Consider the following 15,173-nt stretch of genomic DNA (forward strand, 5'->3'; position numbering starts at 1 on the left):
AGCGACTGAGGGGAGATATGATAGAGGTCTACAAAATCATGAAAGGACTTAAACAAGTTAATGAAAATTGGTTATTTACTCTCTCAGATAATAGAAGGATCAGGGTGAACTCTATGAAGTTAGCAAGTAGCTCATTTAAAACAAATTGAAGAAAATTCTGTTTCACTCAGTGCAGAGTTAAGCTCTGGAATTCATTGCCAGAGGATGTGGTTAAAGTAGTTAGTGTAACTGGGTTTAAAAAAGGTTTGGATAAGTTCCTAGAGGAAAAATCCATAAACTGCTATTAATAAGCAATAGTAGCTTGAGATTTATTTAATGTTTGGGTACTTGCCAGTTATTTGTGTCTTGGAAACAGGATACTGGTCTTGATGTTCTTATGTTATCTCTCAGCCCCCTAGTAATCCCTGCTTTATCACTTTTCCCCCTCTGAAAAAAAAATCATAACACTGTGCAGGCTCTAAGTCCTGTACTGTTGGTAATCTCCCGGCTCCATGCTTTTGCAAGATTGGCCGGGGAAGCAGAGAAGGCCTGGCCTACATAAATCAGCTATGTTCATGTCTCCCTCATCTGGTGGCAGTCCTCCCGATTCAGGAGTCTATTTCTAGCTCGCCCACCTAAGAGCATGAACTTATCACCAGATGGAGACTTGGCAATGTGGATAAGGATGAGTTGTATGTGGCAGAGAGGGGAGGAAAGAGAGTGAAGGCAAAATGCGTTAGGAAGATTTTGTTGCCCCAGACTATAGCCTGTATGGTGGGACCAGCTGTGCTAATATATTTTTTCTGTGACTTGGCCCTGCTCTCCTGTTTGCTGCTGGGTTTTTTTTTCTGTAACTGTGCCCTCTGCTCCCTGTTGTATTTGTAACACTGATCACAGTGTGACCAGGTGCTCCAGAAGTATCTTTATTCAGTGGTCTCATTCCAAATGTGCACATGGATGTATTTATTCTAAACTTTAGCCTCCTAACCCTGCCATTCATTTAGGATGCCCCTGACAAATCTGTGGCATACCCTGTATGTTTCCAGAGAGCTATGACTGATTCTCTTCAGTTTCTTGGCTTGGGAATTTCCACACCCCGAGGAGAGAGAATGCAGCAGAATTCAGCAGAATTACATCCTTTTTCCAGGAGCAACCTGTAGGGAAGTCTGGACTGAAAGTAATCTTGGCTAATCATGAGGGGAGCAAGGAGCTGGAACCCTTAAGCCAGAAGGTCCTACTATTTCCCAATCCTTTTGGCTATGACCAGGGAATAATTCTAAGCTCTATGGGGCAGGAATATAGAGATGTCTTATTGGAAGGCCCAGGGTTCAAATAAACCTTCCAGCTGCTTTTTCCTGTTTTCTACTAAGTGCAGAAGCATGCCAATCACTGCCGTGCGGCTGTGGATGAGGACTTGTAATTACCTTTCCTCATCTGGAATGTAAATAAATCAGATCTGCTTTGGAACCACATTTAGTACTTCAGTGTGAGTTATGTGCGCGGTCTCTGCTGGTGACCAGAGGGTTTGAAGAGGGTTCTAACAGTGATCCAGCATAGGTAGCAGTGGTACCCTATCCCCAGAGAGGCCTGCTCAGAGATTCACCCCATGGTCTGCTACACCATTTCATCGTTCAAGACAAAGTAAGAACCTTGGCTCCCAGATGGGATTTGTCATCTGAACCCAGTTATCTATTGTTCTGGGACTGGGTCCTGCTCTCCGTGTTTCCGCTGTTTTGGGTTTTTTTTGGTGCCTGAGCTCTGCACTTCCTGTTTTCAGCTGTATTATTCTCTGACTGGGCCCTGCTCTCTTTGTTTCCTGCTCTATTATTCTGTGACTTGGTCCCAGGCTCCCTGTTTCCTTCTGTGTTATACCTTCTCTTCATGGAGTGATGACAGATACTATCTGGTGTCTTCCGAGCCTCAATGGAGTATCTTAAAATAAAGAAACCATGAAGCCTTGCCTTTTAGGAGGGGGGCAGAGAATATTATCTGCAGATATAGATTTGCTGGAAAGAAATTAAAGTCAAAGATTTTGCTGAATCAGTACAATGGTACATAATGAGCCCCATGCAGCCTTATAATGGTTTATTCTGGATTGTGCCCCCATTCCCTGTTGCTCTGTAATAACAGGCAACTAGCCTGAATACCCTTCCTAGCAAAAACTCTTGCTCCTCCAGCTAGGGAAACCGTGAAGCATCGCTCCTGTTCCTTTTGGAAATGTCCATCTATGCAACCCTTTAGAGGGAGGTAGACCCGGGATTCTGGGACCATTCCAATTAGTGCAAAAGGGAAGACAACACGCTACCAATCAGAGCTAGAGTGGAAGAACAGAGAGAGAGAGGCCCTGTAATGGAGAATTAATAATTTAAAAAAGCTGCTTGTTTGACTATCAGTTGTGCGGATGCCAGGAAGTGACTGCTTATCAGAATAGAAGCCTCTTCTAACCAGTGGTGGAGTCCAGGGGCCTGCACTTCCTGAATATCCATCACTGTCAAGACACATAGCTGCAAGCAGCCAGAAGCTCAAGAATCTATCACAACGTGGTGATGAATGTAGGACACAGGAGAGGGATTCTCCCTCAGTGCCAAATCCTACAGCCCAGTGATGAATGTAAAAGATAGAGAGGGATTCCCCTTCAGTGCTTGATTCCTACAGCTTAGTGATGAATGTAAGAGACAGGGGAGGGATTCTTCCTCAGTGTCTGATCCCTACAGTCTGGTGATGGAATGTAGGAAACAGGGAGGGATTCCCCCTCAGTGCCTGAATCCTACACACATCCGGGAGATGAATGCAAAAGACAGTAGAGGTATTCCTCCTCAGGGCCTGATCCCTACAGCCCCGGTGATGAATAGAAGAGACAGGAGAGGGATTCCCTGTTGCGTTCGGCGGCTCGCAGCCGCCATCCCACAAGCCTCCACTCTTACTTCCCTCATAGAGCTCCCTTGGGGGCACCCGGACTCCAACTTTCCTCTTCGGTGTGGCATCAGGCCACGGCACGAGTACATGTCCCTTCATTTGCGGCAGGACGCCACAAACTCTGGCCCTGACTCCCCTAGCGCGTGCATGATGCCCGCGCTGAATTTAAAGAGCCAGAGGTGAGAAAACCAGAGAGGCGCCCATCAATGACATCAGGAGCCTTGCACTATTTAAGTCTGCCTGGGATGCCTCCTCAGTCCCTTGGCAATAGGTCATCTCCTTAGAGGTGCTTTGCCTCAGCATTCCTGGTTCCTGACTTCTGTTCCTGATTCCTGCTGTGTTCCTGAGTTCCTGTGTTCCTGTGCCTTGCTCCTGGTTCCACTGGCAGTCTGGTTCATCTTGAGTTCTTGTCTTCCTGGCCAGTCTTCCTTGTCTGTCTTCAGCGTCCCTTCCTGCTCCTCCAATCCCTTGTCCTTATCTTCATTCCTTCTCTCTTCGGATTGGACTTCTGGCTTTGACTTTGCATAGGATTTCTGGCTTGACCTTGGATTGGACCTTGACACTGCTTAACCTGTCTGCCGCTGTTTACCGTTATTGACCTAACTCCGCCTGGCCCGACCTCTGACTGAGCCTCGACTCTGAGAGAACTCTGCCCGCCTTGACCACAGCCTGAACCCGACTGATTATTTGCCGCCTGCCCTGACCGCTGCTTGACCTGACTCTTCTTCCCCTTACTGTGCTGGCCCACAACTTCTTCCACGTGATGGATCTTCACCTCCGCAGAGGCCCGCACCCAAGTCCAGCCGGCCCCGGCACCCGAAGGCTCAACCTAAGGGGAACGAGAGCTGGTATTGGTGAAGCTCCAGTTGGGCCTCTGCTTCAGCCAGCTCCGCCTGCCGATGGTGGAGACCTGCAGGGCTCCTCCCTGCAGGTTGTGCCAACTCCCCCTCAGCCCAAGGGTCCACTTCTGCAACGTTCTCCCTCAGCGCCTGAATCCTACAACTCAGTGTTGAATGTAGGAGACAGAGGGATTCTCCCTCAGCCCCTGAACCCTACAGCCCGGTGACGAATGTACGACACAGGAGTGGGATTCTGCGACAGGCACCGCAGGGCCTGCTTCCTACAGCCCACTGGTGATGGTTGGGGGGACAAGAAATTGTTTGTCCCTCAGAACCTGAACTCTCCAGTCCAATGATGAATAGAAGAGGCAGATGAGGGATTTTCTATCAGGGACCGCACTGCACAGCTTGGTGATTAATGTAAGGGACAGAAGAGGGATTCTGTAGCTCTGCAGAATCTGCATGATACAGCCAGCAGTTATTGCTGTTTTGGAAAGATTTCTTGTGGAAGAGATCACGCAATGAAGAGGTGGCGCAGGAGGTGATAGAACACATCAGTTACTGCATGACTGAGTGTCTCTGAAAAGTTTGCAGTTTCTTACTTGCACATGGCCAGAGATTAATATTAATAAACAGTCTGCCTTGTCAAGTCCAGTTTCTCTGCACAGTCCTCCATCATCCCCCATTAGGCATGACCTGTCTCCTTACTACTTCCCAACCAGCTCTCATCTGGGAGGCATCCCTCTATTATAGAATAGGTCTTCCTCATAACAAAATTAAAATTTCCTTTGATTAGCTTAAGGTATGTTCTCTTTGTCCTTTTTACCGAGGCTCTGCTGCTCGGTGTTGCCGCTGGGGATCTCAGGATGTGAGTTTGTAACACTTTTTTGCTCTACAGCAAGGAATTTATCGATAATTAGCAGGAGTATGCTTTCTGCCTCAGATTCCTCCTCGCATCACTTCACCTTGTCACAATTATCCAGTGTAAATGTATTGTCCCTATGTTCCATATGTTGACCTTTCAATTATAGTCATTTACAGGTGAATTTTCAAATACAACATACTATCAAAGCAATTTTCAAAAGCCATTTGCTTGTGTTAAGTGCCCTTAACACGGTTAAATCCCATGGTAATTCAATGGCATACACTGTAGCAATTTTCAAATGCCATTTAATTCTGGTAAAGTGCATTTACCCAATTTTAAGCATGAAAATGCTTTTGGAAACCAGGCCCTTCTGCTATTCTCTCCAGTAGAGACATTTTTAGCCATCCCTGTCTGTCCTCATAGAGTCAATGTTGCATCCCCCTAATGAACTGAGCAGTTCTTTGGTATGCTTCTTCTATTTCAGCTCTGTTGCAATCTCGTGTGGTCTGACTAGGTCCTCATGCAGCTGGAGAGTACCAGTAGGTTTCTTCCATTTCCTGTCATTTGTCTTACCCTGCAGACGAGGGCAGACACTTACTTGCAAGTTCTTGACATTGTGATGATGTTCACAGCCAGTCATTAGCAATGCCCCTCCCCCAGCATTGCTGCCTCATCCAAGGCAACCCAAACAGGTGAATCCCATCCTGGCTTTGTCCCCCATTACATGCATGGATTTGTAATTGGACTACATTTACATACATGCAATGGGGCAACACTAGAACTTAATCAGCCTGCTCCAGTTGATCTGGTTGAGGTGGCAACCCTATTCCCAGATCCTCCTTAATGCTGTTGCTGTAGCTAAATCCAGAGCTTGTACATGCACAGCGCACGCTTTTTTGTATGCTAAAAAGAGGCAACTTGTATCTTCCCAATGAAGACATTTAACAGTGTTGGTGGCTCCGATGGGTTTTGCTACTTATTGTTTTTCCTTTTGACCTGCTGCAGTATGATTGTAAAATGTAAATTTATTTATTTTATTTATTTATTTAAGAAATTTCTAAACCGCCAATCACCATTTCCTGGCAGTATATAATAATACGTTCATCATCATCAAAAACAGACATACATATATTCAAAAACAGCATAAAATCCAAAACTATAATGCTCTGTGGTCAGGAGAAGGAAACATATGTATCAAGAGAAACATGGTGATACATGGAGGCTGATGAAAAAGGGTAGGGAATAAGCAGAAACTGAGAGGAGAGGAGAATAAGACATGCAAAGGTAGAAAAAAGAGTGGAGTAGGACATGCTTAGGGGGGAGAAGGGGGTTAAGACATGTACAGTTTAATGAGAGGGGGCGTGGCTTGCAGAGACTGTGGAGTGAGGGGGCCAGGCTGAGGAGGGAGGGATAAGGACCTCAGGATTCTGTTTTTGTTATTTGCAGGTCCTCCTGGTCATTAACAAGTTTAAAGTGTTTATAAAAGTGGCATGGTACCCACATCTGGAGCATTGTAAGATAAAAAATATTACAAGTGCAACAGTTACAGGTTAAAGTCAAATCTGTTTTTATTTTATTTATTTATTTATTTTATCTTTTTTCTATACCGCCTATTGTTAATCTAGGTGGTTTACAAATTTTACATACATAAAACATAAAAAATAAATAAAATACAATAACAATACAAAATAATATAAACCATTCAACATGAATAAGCTGAATAAGCAACTCTTGACCTTCCCCTATGTCCCCTTGCTGCTTATCTCTTCAGCCTTGTCTCTTTACCTTTAGATATCAGTATCAGCCTCCTTAAAAAGCCAGGTTTTTAGCATTTTCCTAAAGAGCTTATGTTCTCTCATTATTGAATTCCAGAGTAGTCCTGCCAGTGTAATCGTTCGTTCTCACACCATGTTCATGCTAGCTTCCTTCACTGTCACTCTGTCACAGAACCGTTTCTTTGCCTAGTTGTAAACATTCCTTATACCCTGCCCTAAGCTAGAATCCCAGCCACATGCTCTGTGATATCTACAGGGAATTTGTTTCTTTCTTTAAAGATTTTAAACAATTCCTTCTTTAAGACTCTTCAAATGACCTCTTGTCATTTCACCTCCTGTGCACACCATCTTCCATGCTGCCTTCGAAAAGATTTTGCAGTTAGATCATCTTCTCATTTATCCCACAGTCACTGCATGTATTTCACTTTAAGCGCTCTCCCTGCTGTATGGAAAGTCTATGCCCCTCCTTACAGGACAATCCTGCAGAGACTCAAAAATCTGCAAACAGTGGGTTGCCATGCGTCCTCCTGAGCTACTCAGCATCATTGGAAAAAGAGGTGAGACCACAGACCATTATACTAGTTTCAATGTTAACTAAACTGAAATAGTAGCAAAGCTGTTTATAAAGAGCATTTACCATATTTCTCGTTTAATTTGTCAATCACTTTAAGAAGTAACTGTAAGAGAATGAAAAACAAACACATAGATAATGATAACAGGTAGAAATGGAAGGTCCATCTAGGCTGACCAGTTTCATTCCTGGTACAGTGCCTTAAGCCTCAGTTGATCTCTGACTTATCCTTCGTATGTAAGGATCCTCTGTGCTTATCCCAGGCTTTCTTGAAATCTGTTACTGCTTTTGTCTTCATCATCTACACTGGGAGGCTGGTCCATGTATCCACCATCATTTCAGAGAAAAAATATTTTCTAATGTTACTCCTGAGTCTTTTCCCTTTGAGCCTCATATCAAAACTAGTAATACTACTTTAAGGAAAAGACTACTCTATAATGTAATCACTGTGAGACACAAAGCAGTTAGCCCCCTGGAGCAGCACAGGGGAAAGGGACTTATGGAAAAAAGATAATTCTGCTTTAAGGAAAAATCTACTGGGTAATGTTTGTCCCAGGGGGACAAGGACCAGAGAAGTTGGATAAGGCTAATCAGGATTTGGTTTGACAGAGAGAAAAGTCTCCTGGGGATAATGTGTGGCAACCCTCCCCCCCCCCCCCCCCCCGAGGTTGGCCACCAGATGTCACTGTCACTGTATAGAATTTTACTATCATGAACCTTCTATCCCCCTCAGTCTTCCCACCTGGAGGGCTGTGGTTGGATGCCTCAACACTATTTAGCCCAGCCATTTTAGAACTCCATGAGTTCAGTTTGAGAAAGCATTGGAAGAGTAAAGATGTCTAAGGTTTACACTCTGGTGAGGCCTCCCGGCTTCACCAAGAAGGAGTTTCAGAGTTTCAGTTAGAAGTGATACCTCATCTTACACTCCCTGCTAGAGGGTCCTTCTTTTACAAAGTTACAGAGAGATAGATTTTCGCTCCAGATACTCTCTTAGGGTGAGAGGGCTCTCATCCAGGGGAATGAAGACCTGTGAGTCTACTTTAAAACCTAGGTGGACAAGCACCAATAAAAGATCTTGCTGAGAGAGACAGGGATGGCGGAAGGTATATCCAGTTTACCATTAAAAGTATTTTAAGAACCAGAACAGTCTGGCGAGGTTTTTGGATCCCCCCTCCCACTGGATTGCAGTACTGAGGTAGCCTGATCCTCTCTGACTTTTTTCCCCAAGAGAAAACCCCATAAATATCAACTAAGGATGAAAGAACAAGATCAGCAGACCCCAACCAGATCTCTACCCATGGGACCAGGACAGGCTGGGTGTCCAGGAGGGAGACGAAGCAAGGGAGGATTTTTGCTGTGACGTGGGACACCTCAATAGGATTCCTGGGTTAGCTGCTGAGTAAGCTTTGTACAAGTAAAGTCACCATGGGAGCTCTACCCAAATGCCTGAACAAAGGACACCTACCTACCTACAGAGAAAATCAGTCATGTATCAGTCAGATGTAACTTCTATACTTTGGACAAATGGACTTTAATGTATATATTATCAAATCAGTAAACTTTAATGTAACACCCAACCTTGGTCCTGTTGATTTGTCCCTGCACCTCACCTCATGGGATGAAACCAAACACTGAAAGAAAGACACCATGGACTGGGCCATAAGTGAGAGCTTCCCCCCATAAAAAGAATCCCCCTAGAATTAAGAGTTTGAGTATGGGAAACTGCTAGTCAGAGCTGCCCCAAAGAGGAATAAATAAGTTTGTCCTGGGATTAAAAACCCCCGTAAGAGTTATAAATGTAAGTGATATGGCGGCCAGCCACGGCGCCCCACGGCCGACCACACTCACCCATCGCATGGATCCAGGCCTCCGCCGTCACTCTGCTGTCCCAGGGCCTTCTCTTCAGAGCGGCAAAGGGCCTTCCCCACCACCGACGTGCGGCCAACCGCATTGTTCTAGGCACACGTGGCTCCTCCCCCCTCTTAAAGGAGCCGCACCAGAAGACCTTCCCGCAGAACCAGGATCTACAAGGCCCCGCTGGCACTATTTAAGGCAGCCCCTGCTGCCATAGCATTGCCTCAGCAACAGGTCTCGCTCCGTTTTGGCTACTAGTTGCCTCCTGCCTTCCAGCCTCCTGTTCCTTGTCGCAATGTCGCCATTCCTGCCTCCTCCTCCATCCCTTTGGCTTGCTCCTTTGGTACCTGACCCGGCTCATCCTTGGATTCCACTTTTATCTGCTGCCTGCCCCGACCGACTGCCTGTTCTCCGTTTCTGCTGACCGCTGCCTGCCTCGACCTCTGGCCCGTCCTTGAATCCAGCTTTTGTCTGCTGCTTGCCCTGACCATTTGCCTATTCTTGGATTCCGCTCTCGCCGCCAGCCCTGACTCTTGGACCATCTGACCTGCCTTCATCTCACACCACCAGACCAGCTCGCAGGAGACCCTCTCCTAAGTCCTGCCGGCCCCGGCACCCAAGGGCTCAACCTGCAGGGAACAAGGGCTGGTAATAATGAAGGTCCAGTTGGGTCTCCACCATCTACGTCTACCTACCGACATCAAGGGCCCTACCGGCAGCACCACCCTCGCCTCGGCCAAGGGTCCACATCTCGATGCAACAGTAAGGAAGCAGAGTTTGTATGGTGCAGAAGGCTACCGTATGAGTATAGAGCAACCAGAGGATCAAGGCCAGTTGGAAATAGAGAGAGCCGAGAGCTACCACTCCAGATGGGCATCGTCTTGCAAGATGTCTTGGGAGTCTTTAACTTGTCTCTTACTTAAAGATTGGTAGGATATATCTCAAAGGGAGTTTTGAGGATGTTCTAGGGTGAGGAATTAACTGAAGAGCTGGAAGCACTCCTACAGGATAGAGCGGGCTCTGTTCATAAAAACAAGAAGGCAGAAGTGAATCTGCTATAACTTGAAGATAAATTTTGAGAAAGTGAACAAGCTTGGGTAGCGCATGAAGGAAAAGCCAACAAACTAGTTATATAAGGTTGGCACTGTACCTTTAAAAATAGAGAGGGAAGTAGCTAAGTGGACCCAGGAAGTCTGGATGCTAGATTTCCAACTACAGGAAGAAACCTGTCAGACGTTAAGTGGGAGCCTCAGGATCTGTCAGAGAAGGATGGGCCAGGAACAACAGAGGATGGTAGAGGGTAGGCTACAGAAGCTCCATGATAAATTTTGTGAGGAAGGCAAGCTTGGGAGGAGTTTATAGAGGAGACCAATAAACTAGTGAAAGAGCTACACAAGACCACCAATATAATTTTATAACAGAGAGGAAAGAGATGGAGTTGGCCAAAGAGGTTTATATACTGGAATCTCAATTACAGGAAAGTCTAGGGTGGCTACAAGAAGAGACTTACCGGAAGCCAAATCTAGTAGTGGAAGAAAGAGAGGCACAGGCTTTGGAGGGAACAGAAAGAGGAAGAAGAGATTAAGAAGAACTTAGAGAAACAGGTCTCCACTTTCCAGGCCAAATGATTGTTGATAAGAATTTACTGAAGGAGACAGAGGAGAGGGGGCAAAGACTGAAGGAGAAATCCTAGGCCTATGATAAACTGAAAGAGACAAAGGAATGTTTGCAGTAGGAATGGGATGATTTGAAGATCAGTACCAGTTCTTTTCAAATTTTAAAAAAGAGCGGAAGCAAGTCTATCAGATGCTGGGAAAAGAGAAGGATATTTCTGGGTGCTCTGCTGAAGACAGGTGCTGTGCAAAGGCAGACATGCAAGAAATGGAAACAAAAAATGTAGCCCTGATTCAAATTTTGGGAGAAGCACTAGAAGAGAATGAATGGTAAATTGTGTGAGGTCGGAGAACCTATGGAATGGTATTACAAAAAGAAGAGGACTGTCTATATCAGGTTAGACGAAACTGAATGATCTTAGGGGGAACATCTGCATGTCAGTGGGGGGCAGAAACCCACAGGCGATAGAATCGGAGTCAATTAGAGAAGATGTTAACGATTTGCAGGGCATGGAGGAGCCTGTCCCTCTGCTGCCTGAAGGAGAGGGGCTGGAGCAGTAAACAATGAGGACCCTGCTCACTGCTTTCCAATGTGGTCCCCAGAGACAGAGACTCCCAACAATTTAGGAATATTCCATGAGTCTCCAGGTGAAACCCCAGCATTCCTTCTCATTTCGCTGACTGATCACCTCATCATGGGCCTGGACAAAGGCCAATCCTTTATACTAATTCTCCTCGACTTGTCTGCGGCCTTTGACACCGTCAACCATTCCATCCTCCTGAACCGGCTGGTAGACATCGGAATATCAGGAATGGCTTTGTCATGGTTCAGATCTTTCCTCAGCAACAGAGGTTACAAGGTCAAAATTAATAGCAAAGAATCCCGCCGCTACGACTCATCACTGGGAGTTCCACAAGGCTCCTCCCTCTCCCCTACCCTTTTCAACATATACCTCCTTCCACTCTGCCAGCTGCTAACTAACCTCAATCTAAAACACTACCTTTATGCAGATGACGTGCAAATATTGATCCCCATCAAAGAATCCATTACTAAAACACTTGAGCACTGGGAAACTTGTCGACGAGAGATTAACCTTCTTCTCTCTAGTCTAAACCTGATACTAAACGCAGCTAAAACAGAACTCCTCCTCATCTCCCCGGAAAACAGCAATATCACACAAAGCGCACCATCTAATATCTTTGTCACCCAAGCAAGAGACCTTGGAGTTCTAATTGACAACAGGCTAAATTTAAAATCATTCATTAATCGCACCACCAAGGACGGCTTCTACAAATTGCAAGTACTAAAAAGAGTCAAACCACTCCTCTACTTCCAGGACTTCAGAACAGTTCTCCAAGCAGTGATCTTCTCCAAGATAGATTACTGCAATTCTATCTTGCTAGGTCTCCCTTCCTCTTACATTAAACCTCTTCAGATGCTCCAAAACTCGGTAGCTAGAATATTGACAAACACCAGAAGAAGAGATCACATTTCTCCTATTCTAAAAAATCTGCACTGGTTACCAATACACTTCAGAATCCTCTTTAAGTCCATTACTATCATCCATAAAACCATCCATTCCCAAGCCCCGCTTAACCTTCAAATCCCGCTTACACGACACTCCTCATTCAGACCCATCAGAGAAGCCTACAGAGGATTGCTACAGGTCCCCCAATCCAAAGCGACACACCACCTCACCTTCAGGGAACGAGCCTTCTCCACGGCAGGACCATCTATATGGAACGCAATTCCCCCGGACCTCAGACAGGAGCCTTGCTTATTAACATTTAGAAAAAGGCTTAAGACTTGGCTATTCAGACAAGCCTTTCCCGAACCTCACGGACTCCTCCAATAGACCCAACAGACTGATTGCTACAACCACCAAGTCACATTCCAGTATTATGTAAATAGTTGTCCTCCTTGTTCTTTGTTCTCATTCCTAAAAACTATTCAGGCCTCTTGCCTTCTCCCAGTTCCCGCTTCCCCTGTTTTATTGTAACTTTTTTGCTTCTTGCCACCTGTTATATGTTCTAGCTTATCACCCCCCTTGTTACTTGTAAACCAACATGATGTGATTATATCATGAATGCCGGTATAAAAAAAAGCTATAAATAAATAAATAAATAAATTCCCAGGTATGCAGGGCAGCTGAATAAAAATACCTAATTCAATTTGTGAGTATTCTGGGGAGCAGAGCAAGGTCAGGAATTTAATCAGTGATAAAAAAAAACACCTAAAGTAATCATCTCTGGCTATTTCAAAGGGAAAAGCCAGGTTTTTTAGCTTCTTTTTAAACATCCAGAAATTTGTCTGTGTCCTGACGTTTACAAAGATGCTAAAAGCCTGTCTTTTCTCTTTGAATTAGCCAGAGATGACAAGTTTGGGTAGTTCTTGTTTACTGACTAAATTCTTAAACCTGGAACTTTAATCTAATTTGTTTCTGTTCTGTGGTCAGCTGTGGGGGTGGAGAGTGAGGCCTCTCTGTTTGTCTTATTTTGTGAGCTGTTAAGGAGGAGAAGGCGAAGTATCCATGTTGGAAAATTCTTAGGTGATACACCTGCACGGCCTGGGTTTCATCAGAGCAAGCATAGTTCTTAAATTACATGGACATTTTTGAGACTTCGTATAGGCTAATTTTCTTAATCCTGTCTATCAACAGCATCATACTTTGGTTTTATTTTATTTTTCTAATAGATTTCAACACCAAGTTTCTCTGTCAAGATTGACAAACTGTGATGACTGCTCACTTAACCTCACACAATTGAAGAAACGTATTAAGAATAGGTATTTAGTTTTTTTCATTGCGCCCACAGCATTTCCTCTGTGTATCTGTGTCCTTTGTGCTCAGTACGCACAGATAATCTAAACTATTCATCACTTGATTTTTAGCACACATATACATATACAAGTGCAATTAGTTCAGTGAAGCACTTTCTTATATACATAAAAAAGAAAGAGTCTATAAATAAGGGTGCATTTCATTCATGCATATAACATTTAATTTTGTATGTTATGTGCACACTATTTTAGTTTTTATATATTATGTCACTATTTTTATGTAATTATTTACATTCATGTTATTGTTGTCGATACGTGTACACAATTTAAGTTGCTCATTATTTATGTATGTCACCAATTTTCATTCATTTACATACATTCATGTGTCACATATATGTGTATTTTTATTTTAATTTCTAAAATTTGCCCTTAACAGCCCCTGAGGCAGCTCCTGCGAGAGCGAAACTCGGCCAGAGTCGGGCTAGTTCCAATAAAGGCTTCATTTACACCGATCATCTTTTGTCTCTTCGCTTATCATCAACATCGGAAATGTTGTACTTTTGTTGTTACTTTCACTTGGGTGTTGGTGGTATTTCTGTTTTCATCGTTGTGGCTAACCGTTTCTCTGCAGCGCTTTAAATGGCCTTACTTCCAGAAAAGAGGCATACAAGCAAATAAAATAAATAAGGTTGGGGAGAAAATGTAGCCAGCTTGTGCTAATTTTCAGGGCTAGCTGACTTAGAGCGAGATTTGCTAGGCCACGAGAAGGCAATACCACAAGTTAAATAGCATGTAACATGGGCTAAATGCTGTTTATTGTGCAATATTACCATATCACCACACTATTGCACAATTTAACACAAGATTTCCTCTCCCTATGGAAATAAGCTGCATTTGCATGCATTTATGCAGCATTTTGTATGCATTTATGCATTTGCATGCATAAAAGTGCCTAATGCATGCAAAGCAGCTTATGCATAGGCATTGCAATATAAACAAAATAACATGGCTGAGTTATTATTTTAGTGCGTTTGAGGGAGATGTAGATATTTTTCTGTGGGAGCTTCAGGACACTAATGCAGATCCCTAATGGTCTGGTGGAACAACTAAAGGATCAAGGTGCACAAAAATCATCCTCCCAAATTGCAAAGAAACCCACCCTGGGTGTCCTTGGAGACCTCTGCCAACCCCACCTATCCAACTTCCTAGGTGGCCCTGGCCCCCAAAAGGAAAAAAACAAACTTAGAAAACTGGGTAGCAATTGCTTGCACTCTTCCCCCACCTCACTCCTAATTGGCTAAAAGTATCCCCTTAAGTTTAAGACTCCACCCACAATATTCCCATCCATTCCTTACCCCTCCAAATAAATTAATATCTCTGGGGTCTACTGTTCCCACCCTCGTATTACCTAACCCCATAAAAATGACCCTGGACCTTGCCCTTTCACATGATAGGGACAAGATCAGGTCGACACCATTTTGAGAAATGACGTCAATGGGCCCAGAAGCTAGGGGCGCTCCAGGCCTCTGCTGACTATCAAAGATGGATTTCAGAGGTACGGTAAGGGTTAGGGGGGTGGGGATTAGGTGTCCGCCTCCTCACTCAAACCACGGGGAACACCCCCGCGATAAACTATAAGTTTAGGTGGCTATCTCTGCGTGCAGGGCTACCTGCTTTAAATGTAGTCGTTTGTTTTAGCCAACTGCATTAAAGTGAAATTTCAGCTGCAGTCTGGCTGGCCAGCTTGTGGCTGCTAGAGTCCTTAGCCAGCTACGTTAAAGCACATTGTTTTACGTAATATTTTTCTGCCTTAGATTCAAAATGGGAGAAAACCTTTAGTAAATAGGCCTCTACGTTGGGCGCTTTGGCTGTTTTGAAAAGCAGCCCCTAGGAGACGATTGAGTTCAGTGGATGGAAGCGTTTCTTTAGTGCAAAATCTTTCAAGGGTAGACACACGAGAGAAAAGATCATTCTCATGGGTG

General features: G+C 44.5%; 1 protein-coding gene across 1 annotated transcript in view; it reads left to right on the forward strand.

Annotated features, from left to right (window-relative positions):
• GAS7 (growth arrest specific 7) overlaps positions 1-15,173 on the forward strand; it is a 610,573-nt gene that overhangs the window by 182,795 nt on the left and 412,605 nt on the right. The gene's annotated exons all lie outside the window — the stretch shown is intronic.

Source organism: Rhinatrema bivittatum, chromosome 4, assembly GCF_901001135.1.
Source record: "Rhinatrema bivittatum chromosome 4, aRhiBiv1.1, whole genome shotgun sequence".
NCBI classification, from domain to species: Eukaryota; Metazoa; Chordata; class Amphibia; order Gymnophiona; family Rhinatrematidae; genus Rhinatrema; species Rhinatrema bivittatum.